Below are 21,019 nucleotides of genomic sequence, written 5' to 3'. Positions count from 1 at the left end.
ATTTAAAATCCGAGAAGTGGAGGATGAACAGATATATCTCATGTTATTTCCCTGGACTTTAAAGGGAGAAGCCAAAGATTGGTTGGAATCGTTACCTGAAGGGGCGATTGATACATGGGATGTTTTAGTTGAAAAATTTCTTAAACAATTCTTTCCTGCATCTAAAGCTGTAAGACTTCAAGCAGAAATTGTTACGTTTACATAGAAACCAAATGAAACTCTATATGAGGCGTGGACAAGATTTGGAAAGTTATTAAGAGGATGTCCGCAACATGGTTTAGACACCTGTCAAATAGTACAAATATTCTACCAAGGATGCGACATCACTACAAGGAAAGACATAGATATAGCAGCTGGTGGTTCTATTATGAAGAAAACCGAAACTGATGCTTACAAAATTATTGATAACACTGCTTCCCACTCACATGAGTGGCACCAAGAAAAAGATATCGTTAGATCATCTAAAGCAGCTAGAGCCGATTCTAGCTATGACTTAGATTCCATTTCCGCAAAGATAGATGCTGTCGAGAGACGAATGGAGAAGATGACTAAAGATATTCACTCAATACGAATTAGTTGTGAGCAGTGTGGAGGACCACATTTGACAAAAGATTGTCTCAGTATTGAATTAATAATGGAACAAAGAGAGAATATTTCATACATAAACCAAAGGCCTGGAAATAATTATCAGAATAATTATCAACCGCCAAGACCTATTTACAATCAAAACCAGAATTATAACAGAAATATTCCGTACAACAACCAACAAGGTCCTAGCAATCAACAAGTATCCAATAATACTTACAATCAGCAAAGACCTAATTTTCAAAACAAACCACCACAACAAACCGATGATAAAAATCCGAATTTAGAAGATATGATGATGAAGCTAGTTGAAACTCAAACGCAGTTTTTCACATCTCAGAAACAAACTAATGAACAAAATGCTCAAGCATTTAGAAATCAACAAGCTTCTATTCAAAATCTGGAACAAGAAGTAAGTAACCTAGCAAGGTTAATAGGTGAAAGAAAACCGGGAAGTCTACCTAGTGATACAAATGCTAACCCCCGGAATGAAACAGCTAAAGCCATTACCACAAGAAGTGGTACAACACTTAAACCACCTGAAATACCTGTAACTTCTGATGAAGCTATTCCTACTCCACAAGAACCACAACCTGATCAAGATAAGGAAAAAGAACCGGTAGTTGAAAAGGTTAATGAAGATAACACAGTTAAGGCTAAACCATATTTTAAACCATACCAACCACCACTTCCTTACCCGAGTAAAATGAAGAAAGAGAAACTTGAAGCCGAGCAATCCAAATTCTTGGATATGTTTAAACAGATAAATGTAAATCTTCCTTTCATTGATGTGATTTCAGGAATGCCTAGATATGCTAAATTCTTGAAATATCTAATCTCAAATAGAAAGAAAATGGAAGAACTCTCGGCTGTTACCATGAATGCTAATTGTTCAGCAGTGCTGTTGAATAAGATACCAGAAAAACTATCTGATCCAGGAAGTTTCATAATTCCATGTTTTCTGGGTAGTCTTAGTTCAATAGAAGCATTGGCAGACTTAGGTGCTAGTATAAATCTAATGCCGTATTCACTATACGCTAAACTAGACCTTGGAGAATTGAAACCAACAAGAATAAGCATACAACTAGCCGATAGATCAATAAAATATCCTAGAGGGATAATGGAGAACATGCTAGTTAAAGTTGGTACTTTAGTATTTCCAGTAGATTTTGTTGTTCTGGACATGGAAGAAGATTCTCAAGTTCCTCTCATATTAGGAAGACCATTCTTAAACACGGCTAAAGCAATGATAGACGTGTTCGGTAAGAAATTGACCCTAAGTATAGAGGACGAGGGTGTTACCTTTTCAGTTGATAGAGCAATGCAACAACCACAATCTGCAGATGATACATGTTATTATATTCAAACCATAGATGCACATGCAGAATTATTAGAAGAATTTCCAGAATTACAAGGAACAGGAGAATGTTCTTTAGGAGAAGGTAATGAACCAATTGATGAAGCTGAAATGTTAGCTACACTTATAGCTAATGGATATGAACCAACAACAGAAGAAATTCAAATGCTAAAAGAAGAAGACAGATATCGATACAAATCATCGATAGAAGAACCTCCGAAATTAGAGTTAAAGCCACTTCCAAACCATTTGGAATACGCTTATTTACATGGTGAATCTGAATTACCTATAATAATATCGTCTTCTCTTACTAAAAATGAGAAGTCACAACTCATTTCTGTGTTGAAAGCTCATAAACCAGCCATTGCATGGAAGATTCATGATATTAAAGGAATAAGTCCTTCGTATTGCACACATAAAATCCTTATGGAAGAAGGTCATAAAACGTATGTGCAACGCCAACGAAGACTAAATCCTAATATGCAAGATGTAGTTAAGAAAGAGATTATTAAACTGCTAGATGCAGGTTTTATATATCCAATCTCTGATAGTCCATGGGTAAGCCCAGTTCAATGCGTGCCTAAGAAGGGTGGCATGACTGTCATTACAAATGAGAAAAATGAGCTTATTCCTACTAGGACTATAACAGGATGGCGTGTATGTATTGATTATAGAAAATTAAATGACGCCACCAGAAAAGATCACTTTCCCTTACCTTTCATAGATCAAATGTTGGAAAGATTAGCCGGAAATAGTTACTATTGTTTTCTAGATGGATTTTCCGGATATTTTCAAATTCCAATAGCACCCGAGGACCAAGAGAAAACCACATTCACGTGCCCTTATGGTACTTTTGCTTACAAACGCATGCCATTTGGACTTTGTAACGCCCCTGCAACCTTTCAAAGGTGTATGATGGCGATTTTTCACGACATGATAGAAGAATGCATGAAAGTTTTCATGGATGAGTTTTCAGTCTTCGGTGATACATTTGAAACATGTCTAGCTAATCTGGAACGAATGCTTATTAGATGCGAACAATCAAATCTAGTACTTAATTGGGAGAAATGCCATTTCATGGTTAAAGAAGGCATCATTCTTGGACATAAAATTTCAAAAGAAGGAATTGAAGTGGATAGAGCTAAAGTAGATGTAATTGCTAAACTTCCACAACCCACCAATGTTAGAGGAGTTAGGAGTTTTCTAGGGCATGCCGGTTTTTATCGACGTTTCATAAAAGATTTTTCTAAAATTGCCACTCCTATAAATAAACTCCTAGAAAAGGATGCTCCATTCATCTTTTTCGATGAGTGTATCAAATCTTTTAATATTCTTAAAGAGAAACTCACTAATGCGTCGATCATGATAACACCAAATTGGAATCTACCATTTGAACTAATGTGCGATGCAAGTAATTTTGCAATGGGAGCCGTTTTAGGACAAAGGATTGAAAAACGATTTCAACCTATATATTATGCTAGTAAGACGTTACAAGGAGCACAAACGAACTATACAACTACTGAAAAAGAACTCCTTGCTATTGTCTTTGCTTTTGACAAATTTCGATCATATCTCGTTCTAGCAAAAACGGTGGTCTATACCGACCATTCTGCTCTTAGATACATATTTTCAAAACAAGATGCTAAACCAAGATTAATCCGTTGGATCTTACTCTTACAAGAGTTTGATATTGAAATCCGAGATAAAAGAGGAGCAGAAAATCTCGCCGCTGATCATCTTTCTCGTCTTGAAAATCCCGAGTTAGAAGTTCTAAATGAATCCGCCATACAAGACAACTTTCCTGATGAATATCTATTGAAGATAGATTATAAAGAAATTCCATGGTTTGCAGACTATACAAACTACTTAGTTTGTGGATTCCTTGAAAAAGGATTATCGTACCAAAAACGAAAGAAATTCTTCAGTGATATAAAACACTATTTTTGGGAAGATCCACATCTGTTTAAAAGTTGTCCCGATGGAATAATACGCCGATGTGTATTTGGAGATGAAGCTAGTAAAATATTAAACCATTGTCACACAGGACCAACAGGAGGGCATTATGGGCCTCAACTAACAGCAAGAAAAGTTTATGATGCTGGATTCTATTGGCCTACAATTTACAAAGACGCACACCTTCTTTGCAAATCCTGTGATGCTTGTTAAAGGGCCGGAAAAATAAGCCAACGTGATGAAATGCCACAAAATGTCATACAAGTATGTGAAGTATTTGACATTTGGGGTATTGACTTTATGGGTCCATTTCCAAAATCTCATAATAATCTATATATACTCGTAGCCATTGATTATGTATCTAAATGGGCGGAAGCACAAGCTCTCCCAACTAACGATGCACGAGTTGTAGTCAACTTTTTAAAACGTCTTTTTGCAAGGTTTGGAACACCGAAAGCTTTAATAAGTGATCGGGGTACTCATTTCTGTAATAATCAACTTGAGAAAGTTCTTAAAAGATATGGAGTAACTCATAAAATCTCAACCGCATATCATCCACAAACAAGTGGACAAGTTGAAAATACCAACCGAGCTTTAAAACGTATTCTAGAGAAAACCGTAGGATCAAATCCGAAGGAATGTTCCATTAAATTGGAGGATGCACTCTGGACTTTTAGAACAGCCTACAAAACTCTAATTGGAACCACACCTTTTAGACTTGTTTATGGAAAAGCATGTCATCTTCCAGTAGAAATTGAACACAAAGCATTTTGGGCTTTGAAGACATGTAATCTTAATTTACATGAAGCCGGACGTCTACGGTTAAGTCAACTAAACGAATTAGAAGAATTAAGACATGAAGCATACGAAAATTCGTTAATCTATAAAGAAAGAACGAAGAAATGGCATGATAAAAGAATCAGAAGTTCAAAAGAATTTACAGAAGGAGACAGAGTTCTTCTTTTCAATTCACGATTCAAGCTATTTCCTGAAAAATTGAAATCAAGATGGTCTGGACCATTCATAGTCAAAAGAGTTTTCCCATACGGAACGATAGAATTAATAAATTCAAATGGAATTGAATTTAAAGTTAATGGTCACAGAATTAAACATTACATACATGGTCCGATGGAAGTTGACAATGAAGTTAATCACAATTTCGATACCACAGCTAACTAAGTGTGGGGAGAATCAAGTCTTTAAAGGGGTTTATGTATTTCTGTTAGAGTTAGATTGTCTGTTTTCATGTAGTTCTCGAAAATGGAACCCGAATGGTCTTTCCCTAGCAGACCCTAAAGAACTAGTCTTCTCCTCCCATTCTGAATTTTTATTTTTCTAGGTTTTTACAAAATGAAGACTGCCTGTGAACTAAACCATGGTCTAATGCTACACGCTTTGATCACTAAACGTAATAATGACACACTTACGAGTGAAATAGTATCAGTAATCAGAGAAAGAATGGACGGAGTTAGAAAAGAATCCAGATGCGAAGATAATAAGTTACAATTTGGTAAAGGAAAATCAAAATCCGCAGCGAAAAGAAGAGCACGACACCTAGAAAGATGTCACAAATGCGGAAAATGGTCACATGGAGGTAAATGTTCAAATAATCAAACCTATTCAAATACCGAATTTGTTACTTTATGCAGAGACGGACCGTTCATATGTTTAGAAGAAAAGACACTGAATGCTCGAGGTTATGCCTATGTAGCCATGGAAAACCAATTAAACCGACTATCTTATGAATGGGATAGATCATATAACTAAGAATACTATCTCACAGGTAAGTCTGTACAGTTTTTATTTTTTTTATTTATTTTTTATTTTTAACCTTTTGATAATAAACGCTAATTTGTTCGCTATAAAGTATTAAATTAGTATTGAATAAAATTAGGTTTGGCGACCGAAATTATTGATATCATTCAAAAATTTATTACATCACTGCGAAATTTAACGTTTATTCTTAAGGTATAAATATCTTTAATCAATCAACCCAAAATATTTCAAAAATTCGTCATGAGTTAAATTAGGTATTGGAACCAAAATTACTTTACCGAAAAGAGGGGCGCATATTTTTGATAATATTTGATTGATTAAAGTGGGATAAAAAGCCAAAAAGATTTTTTAATTTTATTTTTACCATGTTTTTAAAATTAATATTTAAATCTTAAATTAATATTGTAAACTTTGTAAAAATAATATTTTTTAAATTGTAAATATTTGAAAAATTAATATAAGTTTGGTGTGAATTTATAATATGAATTTTTAAATTAAGTTTGGTGTGAATTTTTAATTTTAAAAAAAAATGAATTTTTAATTTTATGCATTTCAAATTTTAAGTTTGGTGTGAATTTTTAATATTAATTTTGAATTTTATATTTAAATTGTGTGAATTTAAAAACAAAAATTTACTTTATCTCATTAAGTTAAAAATATGATTTTTAAAATTCGTCGTAAGTTGAAGACTAGGTCTTTAAACCGAAATTGCTTTACCCAAGGGAGGGACGAGAACTTTTATTATCATTATTTTTAATCTTATTGAATTAAAGTATGCCAAAAACATTAAAAAATCCAAAAATCTTAGCTTTTAAAACAATCGCTACAAAAAGACAAATTTTAAAATTTTGTCGAAGGACGGACTAGGACATCGATCCGAAACGACCTCGTCCTAAATAACAACGGAAACAAAATTTTAAAATTAATTACTTAATTGTTTTAATTAGTATAAGATATATATAAAAAAAAAAAAATAACAAACTCCGCGACTCGCGGAGTTTGAAGCTTTAAACCCCGCGACTCGCGGAGGGATCGAATTACAGAAAAAAAAATAAGAGCTGGAACAGCTCAGTCCACACAACACCCACAGAAAACACTGCGAAAACAAACCTCAAAAACCCGAAAAAAAAACCCCAAAATCACAATTTTTAACCGTTAATCATCAAATCTTTTACTAAAATCATGTTGAGAAGGATGCTATCAAGGAATTACTCAAGAAAAACGGTAAATTTCTACACCTAAACACCATTTAATCCGAAAATTAGTGTTCTTCAGCAATTTTTTTCCCAATTTGATTTTGATGCTTTTTAGTGTAATTATGCTTAAATTGTTTATGTATTATGCTTGTATAACCTAGATTGATGCTATTTAACATGATTAGAAGCCTTAAACTTCAAATTTTGAGTAATCTAGGGTTTGTGTTCTTGAGCAAATTTGGGGCTTTTTGATATAAACAGGTTATGGCCGATTTTTGTCATGAATTGTTGCTAAATTAAGTAGTGTAACATGTTTAGGTAGTTAAATGAACCAAACTTTGAGCCTAAACATGATTTTGAGAATTAAAGTGGACTTTTTCAAGTCTAAAAATTCATGAACTTGATTTTTGAAAGATAATGCCATTTGAAACTTGTTTAATTGCTAGCAATGATTATTTTGACATGTTATTTGAGTTAAACGCTTATGAACTTGGCGAACATTTTCGTATATGCTTATTTGAAAAAGTGTAGATTTGATGAAAATATGAAAATGAGCTTAAGTTTGATATAAATTGATCATGTCATTGTAATTATTTTGATTGATGATTTTGCTGACACTAATGCATATTTGGATGCACAAAAATTGTGTTTGATGTGTTTTGTAGACTGAAAGGGGTGAATCTTCATCCCAAGCTCGCAATGCTCCTGATGAGAATGCGGAACAACAGGAGGTGGATAACTACTACAAGCAAGATATACCTCATCCAGTCATGACATTTTCTGATATGCACTTGGAAGATTTGCACCCGAATCTGAGATTTGACAGACTTTGGATAGATTATCCAAAATACCAAAGGGGTTTGCATACTCTTCATTCTAAAGTTGTTGAGATACCTAGGGTCATAGAATGGGGACCATTAGAAGCTGTAGAATTGGCCGGGCCAATTAGGGAATTACTTGCACAGAGGTATGGTAATTCTACTTTTAATGACTGGGTACGTTTATTCACCATGCGTAGACCTGTATATAAAGTATGGTGTGAAGAATTGTTGTGTAGTATAGAATTAAATGATCGGGTAGCTAGTTTAACCGATCGATCTTTTATTATATTTTTGTTAGGAGGTTCGATGCGCCACATGTCTTTACTAGACATGGCTCAGGCTTTACGTATATATATGCCTGAGGAGTTAGCATCTGCCGATTGTAGAGGGTTGATACTAAATGGTAGAAAGATAGATGAAAATTTTGATACACACGGTGTATGGAGTCAAATGACAAGCCATCACCGATTCAAAGGGGGAAATTACTCCTATTTGGATATAGATAGAGCTGAATTAAGAGTAATTCATAGGTGTTTAGCTAATTCGATTACACAAAGAGGTAAGAACAAGGAAAAGGTAAATGAACAGGATTTGTTTTACCATATGTGTATTCGAGACCCACAAAGCGCTGTAAGTATACCTTATTGGGTGGGTTATTATTTATCAGCTATGGTTAGGGGGATGAGACCGCATAGCATAATAGGAGGTGGTATTTTTATTACTTTGATTGCTGAATATCTCGGTGTGGATATAAGTCGGGGGGGATTATTAGTCGAAGAACTAGAACCCCGGGATATAATAGGTTTAAATGTATACCATGGTGCAAAAGTTTTGAAGAGGCGAAATAACGCCGCAGTACAATACCATGGTAGACATCCACAGGTTGAGAGAAACCAACAGCAAGGTAATGTAGGAGGGGGAAATGAAATGCAAGAAATGCAAAGGTTTATAGCTTCACAGGAGTACGAAAATGCTAGACAGAGAGCATTTGAAGATTGGCAAGTTCATCAAAACCAAATCATAGCTCATTGCCAACATATAGGTAGAAACTATATTCCTACTCCAAAACCCATATTCCCTCCCTGGTCTATAGAGATGCAACCACCGTATCCTACGTATAACCCTGCCGAAGCATTCTATAGCACCTATGGTTATGCTTGGAACCCCTATTGGTATCAGTATCATCCCTAGTCTACTTAGTTTTATTTATTTTGTAATTTGTAATATTGATACGTTTAATACTTACGTTAATATTGTAATAGTTTTTATAATTTTCTAACTTTTATTCTTAGATTTTAATGATTTTTGAATGTGGGGTAATATACCAAACTTCAAAAATATGTATATATGTTTGCAGTTTATCTTATGTACACAACAGGGTAAAACAACGCATTTTCAAAGACTGGCATTAAGTTCAGCAAAAGCAACTAATTTTGACGACAAGATGCAAAATATATGTGAAATAACAACAAGACGGAATGAACAAATGATGTGCACCATTTATCATTCAGCAAACAAACGCCAATATATTTGGAAACTTTGGTAAAAATTTAATCATTTTCACACAAATCACCCTCAATAATTTAAATTGTTACTGATTTCTTGCAAATGAGGGCATTGCAAGATCTTAAGTGTGGGAAGGGGTTAAATTCTTTCGGATTTTAAAATTTTTACTTTATACACTTGGTTACCATTAGAAATACTAGTAAAGTAGTAGTTGTATTAGAATCTAGTGCTCTCTGATAATAAAGAACAGCCCTAGTCTTATATACTGACTACCCAATTCTAGTAAAATTTTTCAAAATTTTCAATTAAATGAACTCAAAATCATGTTTATACATATTTATGAACGATAAAACTAGGTTTTAACACCGAAATTATTGTTACCTCAGAAAGGACATAAATTGAGAAACAAACCAAAATGTTAAAATTCATTTAAAATGGAATAGAGGACGATAAAAAGGAAAATAAAAGCCAAGTGTGGGAAAATTTACCAAGTTATCTTAAACATATGTCACATATATCTGTAACAAATAACTGAAAATACTTTTGCTTTGGACTAAACTAAACTGTTTTACCCGATGAAAGAAAAGAAAAGATGGATCTACACGATGAATCAATTCCATCATTAAAAGGAAGTAAAGTCTTCCGAAAAAGACACGCGCTTCTTGATTTAGGTCATGAAGTTGTCGTCCAGACCAGCTGTAGGTTGACGAAAAATCTAGAAAAGTCATCACTAAAATCAGCAGGAAATCCACGGACCTCAGCATCAAACAGGGTCGCCAAGTGGTCAGATTTATCCTAACCATGAGAAGAATTTATCTCGTACAATGGGGGGGCACCATGCAAATTAGCTGGATAAGACTAATGAATCAGATCCCCAGAAAGGATAATCTCCTTAAAGATTAAAAATCAGCTTTTAAAGCCTGATATTACTCAATCCTAGAGATTGACCTTAAAGATTGAGAATTACAAACTCATGGAATTCAATGATATCTAAACTCGAGCTTGAACGAGAAAATATTTTGATTAAAATTACAAACCGATTTGTTTTCTGAAAACCCTATTTTCAATGCGTTCATTACCATTGAACGTAAAATCCTAGGAATTCACCTGGAATTCATTAGGTCACCTGAACTAAATCGGGTGTCAACCGTAAGAACGGTGGTTGCATAGCTTGGTCAAAGACAGGACCTTGTGCCAGACCGAAAAATCATAAGGGTGAGCTTTACTATTGCTCCTACCAAGGATAGTAATTGCGTCCGACACGTTATAAACCATAATTAAAAGCATGTCAGGGGACACTGCCTTAACAGTTGCTTGTTCAACGCTTTCCTTTACAACCGGACGGTAGTTTACCGAAAGGTAATATATGGGACAAGTAAACTGGACGTGTTGCTTTCCAAATACAAGGTTAGCAAGTGGGTGACACAAAACCGCAAGTTTTGAGCTAAAATTTTCAAATCTGAAACCCACCAAACCCACACAAATATTTTGCAAATACCGGTGAAGGGTTATTCCGAAAAACTTATCTAAGGTAAAAGCTAGATTTAATTTTCAAAAGATCAAATGTTTTCATTGATCCAATTTCCTTAATGGATCTAAATTTTTATAGTCATGTGGGACTGTAAACCATATTGTTACTACCATTGTTTATACCGCCGTATAGAAATCACTGATGTACAAAGTGTGAAGAATAAAGAAGTGATTCTAGTATTTCAAGACGATATTGCTTGAGGACAAGCAACGCTTAAGTGTGGGAATATTTGATAATGCTAAAAACGAACATATATTTCATAGCATTATTCCTCAAGAAAGACAAGCTTTTAGTTGCAATTGTTCTATTTAAAAGTGATATTCGTTTAAATAATAAAAGGTGAAGACAAAAGACAGATTCGACGAATTGAAGACGCAAACGACCAAAAAGCTCAAAAGTACAAAATACAATCAAAGAGGTTCCAATTATTGATAAGAAACGTCTTGAAATTACAAGAGTACAAGATTCAAAACGCAAAGTACAAGATATTAAATTGTACGCAAGGACGTTCGAAAATCCGGAACCGGGACCAGAGTCAACTCTCAACGCTCGACGCAACGGACTAAAAATTACAAGTCAACTATGCACATAAATATAATATAATATTTAAATAATTCTTATAATTATTTATATATTATATAAATAAAATAAACCGTCGGCAAGAAAGACTCCAAACTGGAGTGAGCTGTATTTACAAACTCCGCGACTCGCGGAGTTTGAAGGCAAAAAGGGCCGCGAGTCGCGGAGCCCCAAATTCTGAAATTCCCTATAAAGCCAACCGAATTCTGATCATTTTTTTCATAACATATATCTATCTCTCTCTCAATATATACGTAAAAATATATATATAATTTATATTTTAATTTTAATTTTAAATCCTAATAATAAGGGTATGTTAGCGAATATTGTAAGGGTGTAAGTCGAATTTCTGTCAGTGTAACGCTACGCTATTTTTAATCATTGTAAGTTATGTTCAACCTTTTTAATTTAATGTCTCGTAGCTAAGTTATTATTATGCTTATTTAATCCGAAGTAATCATGATGTTGGGCTAATTACTAAAATTGGGTAATTGGGCTTTGTACCATAATTGGGGTTTGGACAAAAGAACGACACTTGTGAAAATTAGACTATGGGCTATTAATGGGCTTTATATTTGTTTAACTAAATGATAGTTTGTTAGTGTTAATATAAAGATTTACAATTGGGCGTCTCTATAAATTACCATATACACTCGATCGGACACGATGGGCGGGGTATTTATATGTACGAATAATCGTTCATTTAACCGGACACGGGAATGGATTAATAGCCACTAGAATAATTAAAACAGGGGTGAAATTATGTACAAGGACACTTGGTATAATTGATAACAAAATATTAAAACCTTGGGTTACACTCAGTCGACATTCTGGTGTAATTATCAAACAAAGTATTAAAATCTTGTTATAGTTTAAGTCCCCAATTAGTTGGAATATTTAACTTCGGGTATAAGGATAATTTGACGAGGACACTCGCACTTTATATTTATGACTGATGGACTGTTATGGACAAAAACCAGACGGACATATTAAATAATCCAGGACAAAGGACAATTAACCCATGGGCATAAAACTAAAATCAACACGTCAAACATCATGATTACGGAAGTTTAAATAAGCATAATTCTTTTATTTCATATTTAATTTCCTTTATTTTATATTTAATTGCACTTCTAATTATCGCATTTTTATTGTTATTGTATTTAATTGCACTTTTAATTATCGTACTTTTTAATTATCGCAAGTTTATTTTATCGCACTTTTATTATTCGAAATTTCATTATCGTTATTTACTTTACGCTTTAATTTAAGTCTTGTATTTATTTTTAATATTTTACATTTGGTTTTAACTGCGACTAAAGTTTTAAAATCGACAAACCGGTCATTAAACGGTAAAAACCCCCTTTATAATAATAATATTACTTATATATATATTTGTATTTTTATAAAAGTAAACTAATATAGCGTTAAGCTTTGTTTAAAGATTTCCCTGTGGAACGAACCGGACTTACTAAAAACTACACTACTGTACGATTAAGTACACTGCCTATAAGTGTTGTAGCAAGGTTTAAGTATATCCATTCTCTAAATAAATAAATATCTTGTGTAAAATTGTATCGTATTTAATAGTATTTCTTGTAAAATTTAATAGTATTTTATATACACCTCGCGAAACATCAAAGAGTATGATGATGTTGTATGCCTCTAGTTGATCTAGAGAAGGATTATTGTATTGCTCTCTTTGTTGATGATAGTGGAATTTAAGTGGCTTACGAGTCCCGTGGTTTTTACTCTCGATTTTGAGGGGTTTTTCACGTAAAAAGTCTCGTGTTTTAGTGTGTGCTTGATTATTGTTTAGCTACTGATTTGGAACAGATTTGGGTTGGTTTTGATATAGCTTGTTTGTTAGCTTCCTCACGGGTTCATACGGGTCGAGAAATGCTTGTCAAACGGGTTTGTTTCCGCTTTGTAGATTGCCCGTTGTGACCTATTTTCCCATCACTAACTACCATTTTCAATGGTAAATACACATAATTATATCACGAATGCCGGTCTCATTTTAGGACTTTGAAATCACTTTTTTTTTTTTTATATACATGAAAAGCAACAAAACTTGTATAGTTGTATAGGACTTTAAATCACTACTTTAAAATTAATTAGTTACTTCAATATGCTATACCAATGGTCCTTTAATATATAAATTACATTTTATTACGATTAAATCCTAAATATGTTGACAAGGATTACTTTATACACGGGCTATATATATATATATATATATATATATATATATATATATATATATATATATATATATATATATATATATATATATATATATATATATATATATATATATAGGCAGGATCAATGGGGAAGTAACCAATCAGGAGGAAGCGGGGGGAAGCAAAAAAAGTTTTTTTTCGTTTTTTTTGGAATTTTTTTTTTTCGACATCAAGATCACACGAAAATATGAACATTTAGAAAAGACACTTCGTGATGAATGTTTTTATTTAGGCAGGAAAACGATCGACAAAAATAACATTCAAGATAATATTGTTCGTGAAGAATGTGAACGTTTTTTTCATGTTTTTTGAAGTAAAATTTAGCCCGATTTAGAGTTTTAGGGTTTAGGGTTTGGTGTTTTGGGTTTATTCCATAAACCCAGAACACCAAACCCTAAACCCTAAACCTTAAAAATCTAAACCGTTCGTGTTAAAAACTCAATCTAAATCCTAAATCTGAACCCTAAATCTAAACCCTAAACCCTAAATTTCTAAACTCTAATATCTAAACCCTATAAACCCTAATATCTAAACCCTAATATCTAAAACCTCAACATACGCTCGAAAAATACGATAATTGTTATATATTACTTCTTCGAGCGTTTTCCCGCCAAAATAAAAACATTTATCACAAAGTGTCTTTATTAAATGTTCATATTTTCCTCCAATCTATAATGTTCGTGAACAAATTTTTTTAAAAAAACGAAGAATTGGTTACTTCCCTCTTGATCCTACCATTATATATGTATGTATGTATATATATATATATATATATATATATATATATATATATATATATATATATATATATATATATATATATATATATATATATACAGTACTTTAAGATCTACTTTCTATATATATATATATATATATATATATATATATATATATATATATATATATATACAGTACTTTAAGATCTATTTTCTACATTGATTGCCTTCGAGCAAATAGAAAGAAAGGTATCATTTTTAAAGTGAATTTTGAAAAAGCTTTTGATTGTATTAATTGAATTTTTTTTTGTTAGAAGTTATGATGTGTATGGGGTTCGGTTCTTAATGGTGTAAATGGATTCGATTGTGCCTTAATACGGCGTCTATTTCCATTCTTGTAGATGGTTCTCCGACGAATGAATTTTCTCTTGGAAGGGGTATTAGGCAAGGTGATCCGCTATCGCCTTTCTTATTTATTTTAGCGGCGGAAGGACTTAATATTCTTACTAAAGTTGCGCTTAATTCGGGACTTTTTAAGGGTGTTGAAATTGGGGTAGATAAAGTCTCCGTCTCTCATCTTCAATATGAGGATGACACCATTTTCTTGGGGGAATATAGTCGGTCGAATGGCGTAGTCTTCAAAATCTTCTTAAATGTTTTGAGCTTGCTTCCGGGTTAAAGGTGAATTTTAATAAAAGTTGTTTGTATGGTATTGGGGTAAAAAATGATGAGTTACTCGTGATTGCTAATCAATTCGGATGTCAAGTGGGCTCCATCTCGTTCACGTATCTTGGACTTCCGATTGGGTGTAGGATGAAAAAGCTAAAAGACTGGAACCCGGTTGTTGAAAAAATTAAAAAATCGTCTTTCGAATTGAAAAATGCGATCGATGTCATATGGAGGAAGATTAGTTCTTATCAAATCGGTCCTCTCGAGTCTTCCATTTTATTTCTTCTCGCTTTATCGTGCCCCACAATGTGTGTTAAAATTACTTGAGAGTGTGAGGAGAACGTTTTTTTGAGGAGGGGCGGAATCGGGTTCAAAAATTTCTTGGGTTAAATGGGATACTATCCTAAATTCGTATGGTAATGAGGGTTAAACATTGGGTCTCTTAAGGGTAAAAATTTAGCTCTACTCTCAAAGTGGTGGTGGAGGTTTAAAACTGAAACCAACGCTCTTTGGGTTAGAGTCATACGTAGCATTTACGGTTCGTGTGGTGGCTTGGAGATGGATGGTGATTTAAATTACCTCCCATCCTTGGGCACGTGGTATAATATTATTGTTAAAGGTAACATCGTTGAAGATTTGGGAATCGGATTCAAGAATTCTTTCGCTAAAGTTATTGGGAACGAGGCGGATACATCGTTTTGGCATGAGGTTTGGATCGGGAATAATAAATTGTGTGATGCTTTTCCACGGTTGTATCGTTTGGAAACAGTTAAACAAGCGGTTGTATCCATTCGTGAAACAGAGGGGAGCTCGAACAGTTTTACATGGGCTTGGGCCCATCAACCTATGGGCCATAGCATTGGGGATCTTGAAGATTTGGAACAGTTTATCTCGGGTATAAAGATTGGTGAGGAAAAGGATCGATGCAAATGGATCTTAGATGGCGGTAAACAATTCACCATTAAGAAACTGTCGGAGTTGTGTGACGAAAAACTTTCAGCATCGGGTAACAATTCGGGGGAGACAATACGCAATAATTCGGTACCAAAAAAGATTGAAGTTTTCGTTTGGCGACTTATGAAGAAAAGGCTTCCGGTGAGGATCGAGTTGGATAAAAGAGGCATTGACCTACATAGTGTGCGATGTCCTTTATGTGATGATGTCCTTGAAACAACGGATCATACCGTAGTCTTTTGCTCTCATGCGCATGATATTTGGACTCGGGTTTTTAGTTGGTGGGGATTGGGTGCTTTCTCGAATCTTAGCTTCAACGAGATTCTAAGAGGCAATTCCGGCGCCCCAATGACTACATTCGGGAAGAAAATTTGGCAAGCAATCGAATGAATAAGTGTGTATTACATTTGGAAAAATCGTAATAATAAAGTGTTTCGTGGGAATTCGTGGAGTGCTTCAGTTACTCTTAATGAAATTCAAGTTAATTCCTTCGAATGGATCTCTCTTCGTTCAAAGGGGAAAAAATTCGAGTGGCTTACTTGGTTGAGTAATCCGCACTCATATCTCTCGTGTTAGTTTAGTAGTTTGGTTGCCCATTTTGCAACCTATCTCGTATTGTAATCTTAGACATTGTACTTGTAAATTTTAAGTTGTGAGTAATAAAATTCCTTGCTTTTCAAGAAAAAAAAGAAAAAAAGATCTACTTTCTACTTTAGTATATATGACCTCCTGAACTTAGTCAATCAATATTAGACATGTTGTTATAAGATGAAATAAATCTATAAATATTTAATTTTTTCTCATTTATTGCAAAAGCAAACAATTTCGAGAATCAATAATGTGCAGTTGGTAGTTGGTAAATTTACTTACAGAAGTAGTAAATACTATGATGATCAATATGTTTTCTTTTATTCTAAGAATACGAAGTTAGCTATTGTCAATGTTTTATTCAATTCTCCTTAATGTTGATATCACTTTTTTTTTTTTTTTTTTTTTATATAAATCTATTTAATTTATGTATCAATTTCTTCTAGTTACACTAATATTCACAGATTTAACATCATATCATATTATACCGGCCCGGTGGCCAGTGTGGGTCCTAGAATCCCATTAGTGTAATTTTTTTTTATAGAATGTATATTTTAAAACGTGTAGAACATCACTAAATTTAAGGATATAACTTCATATTTTTTAAAAATTTATGATTGTTTTTAAATAAACAACCTTTAAAGTGCACTTAAAATATAATTACCTTTGAAAATATTTTCGGAGCCCCCATTGAGTTTTCATTTGAATTCGGCCATTGATTACACCTCATAGTACTTTGAGCTTTCTTGTAATATTAGCTACTCTAAACAAAGGGCATTTGGCCCAACGGTATCGTGGTGGCCCTCCAACCAAGAGGTTGAGGGTTCAAGTCTCACTTGAGACATATTCGTAGTTGTAAATATTCGTGTTAATGGTGTGTGTGAGTTTACCTTTAAAAAAAAAATATTAGCTACTCTAGTAGTGTGTAAATCAGTTATTGTAGTTGTACACTTGTATAACCATGAAGAAAGATAGAAAACTGAAAAAGTTAAACAGAAAATTACCACTAAGAACCACAAGGTCTTTCTCATTAAGGCCTTTTTCAATAAACTTTTGCTTCAAAACTTGAATTGATTCTGTAACATCAGGCATTCTTGCAGCCAAATCCACATCTGACACTAAACCATCTTTTCTCCCAGTTTCAATTTGGTAATTAGGCCCATGACTCTGTCAAAAAAATATAATTACCATCATCAACAATAAAACCAATGTAAAAAACATTTCTTTTGTACTCTTTATTATTATTATTATTATTATTATTATTATTATTATTATTATTATTATTATTATTATTATTATTATTATTATTATTATTAACGACTGTCAGGAGTCACTGACGGGGTCAAACGCGACGTCCGTACTCACTCACCGATCATTTCCCTAGACGAACCAATACAGTTCTACCGCCCCTCAGAAATAAACGCCCACGAAGAATCCATACGGGCATCGCGTGTGATAAAAACCCCTCTGATGAGGCTCAAACGCATACCCGTCCGAAATCTCCGATGCGTGAAATGGACGGGTAACTACAACGGAATTATTTTTGTAGCACATGGAAATCGAACCCCTGACCTCCCTTATGAGAAATCAAGTCTGACCCCATCGAGCGGAGTCAAGGCATGCCTTATGGTAGCGACTGCCTTTTAGGTACCACCAATGCACAAACACCTTGCGATTTTTTACTCTTTATTAAGTATTACTTACAACAGCAACAGCATCTCTTGCAGCCATAGCAACAATATCCGCACAAGAAACAACACCAGGACACATGCTTTCCAAATTTGCTTTTGCATTTTCGATTACATCCTATCCTTGTACCCCTTGATGCCCAAATGCCGTTCTCTCCGATTTTTCTCCGTTGTCTATCAAAATCGACCCGTCACACCCCTGTAAATTTCCATTTCAAACCGTATGCAATAAGCAAATGAACCGTTTTAATAATAAACATATAGATAGATTAAAAACGAACCTCAACGAAACAATCATGAAAGTGAAGCCTGAGTAATATAGCAGGAATTTGAGGATTAGACCTGGCTGCATCTCTCACGATTTTAGTAACAACAGATTCTGCATTTGGACACAACTTACTATAAAATCCTACTCGAAGTTCGGCTTCTGAAAACCCGATAAACAATTCGAATAATATGATCATAAACAATACCACCACCATTCTCATCTTCATCATTTTGAAGAAATATTTAAAAAGAGAAATATGTTAATGGTGATGATATGGTTATGGTGGCAGAGAAGAGTAAATTAGCATTTAAGCTTTTGCCAACAGAATACAAATATACAATCTGCTGGATAGTATTTATATATTGTTTTCATATACTCCGTATTATACAACTTTAATTTTTTTATTTGTTTTGACGTGCTTTAATGCTAACTAGTTTACGAACCCTCGCTTCGCGCCGGGGTTCAGTTTTCAATGTATTTTATAGTTTGTAAAATTATTTTGTGGCTAACGATGATGTCGTTGAAGCGCAACTCGAGTCGAACTAAAAGTTATAATCCGTAAAAAATTTAAATGTTATTTTAAATTAACAATATATGTGCATCTCTGCGTTTCGCTATGGATTGTCGACTTTTATAAATTTAACGCAAAATTGACGTGTATGAAAAGTACCTCGAATATTTACATTTTTTAAAAAGAGTCCATTTTGCGTATAGTTAGTGACATTGTGTTCCTAAAATTATTTCGAGTTTAACGATGGTGTCGGAAAAATTTAACTCGTTGCGAGCGAGAAGATATGACCCGTTGAATATTTGGATGAAGTTTAGTTAAGATTTTTTATGAAAATGATTATTTAACACTTTACTCCCTGTTTGTGGGGCCGGTTTTAATTTTTGAACAAAGTTTGGGGAGTTTTTTTTAAAAAAGGGAAAAAAAAGTGAAAACAAAAAAAAATAAAAAAAATAAAAAAAAGGTGAAATGACGAAATATATTATATAATATTATTATTGTTATAATAATGGGAAGGCGAGTCGGGTCGGGTCGGGGTAAGGGAGTAGGGTTGTGTGATGACCCGGAAATTTCTGATCAAATTTAAACTTAATCTTTGTATGATCAACATTTTCGACACGATAAGCAAAGTCTGTAAAACTGAATCTCAAAATTTTTGAACTATTCAAATACCTTTCGGTTATTCTCAACGATTCGCGAACCATTATATGTAAATAGATACATATATATACTATAACTTGAAAATGTAACAAAGTTTTAATTGCATGATACCGTACATTAAACTTATTGGTTTATATATCTATTTGAATATATATGATTTCAAGTTATTTAGTAAACGATAATAACATTCGATTATTGATTCGATTGATATTTAGATAAGTTAACTAAAACGTTTAAGATGAACCAGTAAAACACTAATTTGCTACAGTGTTTTCAAATTGCCACATTACTCAAAATGCTACAGTGTTTTCGAAAATCACTATTTGCTACAGTGAAATTGACTTTGCTACAGTGAATTGCTACAGTAAATGACCAAAACACTCAAATGTATAAGTTATAATTTGAGTGATATAATTTAGGGATAATTTAAGTTATATTGTGACAAAGGTACGAGTCACAAAACGAAAAGTACTAGTTTTCTAAGCGTACAAAAATGCGTTCGAGAAACCGGAACCGGGATATAAGTCGAGTGATGACGTACGACTTATCGGAACGAAAATTACAAATCAACTATGCACGTGAATTTAATATAATATATAATTAATTATATAAATTATATATATTATATTAATATTTAATTATGTCGACGAACTACAAAACAAATCAAATGTGAGCTGTCATTTAAGCTCATGCGATCGCATGAGCATACCAAAGAAACTCCATGCGATCGCATGGAGGCTGGATCCAGAAAACATCTATAAATTCAGTCGAATTCGTTCCATTTTTTTTCACATATATTACTCCGTATAATATTTATTATTATTATTATTATTATTATTATTATTATTATTATTATTATTAAGATTATTATTAATCTTATTATTTTTATTATTAGTGTTATTATTTTTGCGATACAAAAATAATAATGTACATAAAATATTACGACGGAGTGCTGTCCAAGTAATTTTCAAAACGAGTTCCAAGCGAGCTAGAGCTAAGGAAAATATGGGTTATTACCAAGGAGGTTATGGGTAATGTTCGGGGGTATTTTTGTGAAGCAAATCTCGTGTTTATCATCTCCGATGCGTCTACGTGCTTTTCTACAATATTGTATATCAATATTAAACAGTGAGTTTATAGTATCCCTTTTTAAATACTTTAAATATTTTTGGACTGAGAATACATGCAAATGCTTTATTAAACGATATACAATATTTATATGCGTGAGTTTCATTTGCTCCCTTTTTAATTGCTTTTGCAATATATATTTTTGGGCTGAGAATACATGCACTTTATTTTAAACGCAATGGATACAAGTACATACTAAATTCTACACTGAGTTTGAACCGAAAATCCCTTAGCTTTGGTAACTAGTAGCTGCCAGTTATAAGAACTGGTGGGCGCGAGTAGTAGTA

The 21,019-nt window shown here is 33.3% G+C and overlaps 1 pseudogene; it reads right to left on the bottom strand.

Moving 5' to 3' along the window:
* Positions 1-18,665, bottom strand: part of LOC139855860 (peroxidase 43-like) — a 30,852-nt pseudogene extending 12,187 nt beyond the window's left edge.
* Positions 18,666-21,019: the final 2,354 nt, after the last annotated feature.

This window comes from Rutidosis leptorrhynchoides, chromosome 6 (genome assembly GCF_046630445.1).
Source record: "Rutidosis leptorrhynchoides isolate AG116_Rl617_1_P2 chromosome 6, CSIRO_AGI_Rlap_v1, whole genome shotgun sequence".
NCBI classification, from domain to species: domain Eukaryota; kingdom Viridiplantae; phylum Streptophyta; class Magnoliopsida; order Asterales; family Asteraceae; genus Rutidosis; species Rutidosis leptorrhynchoides.
This window is presented reverse-complemented; position numbering and strand designations above follow the sequence as displayed.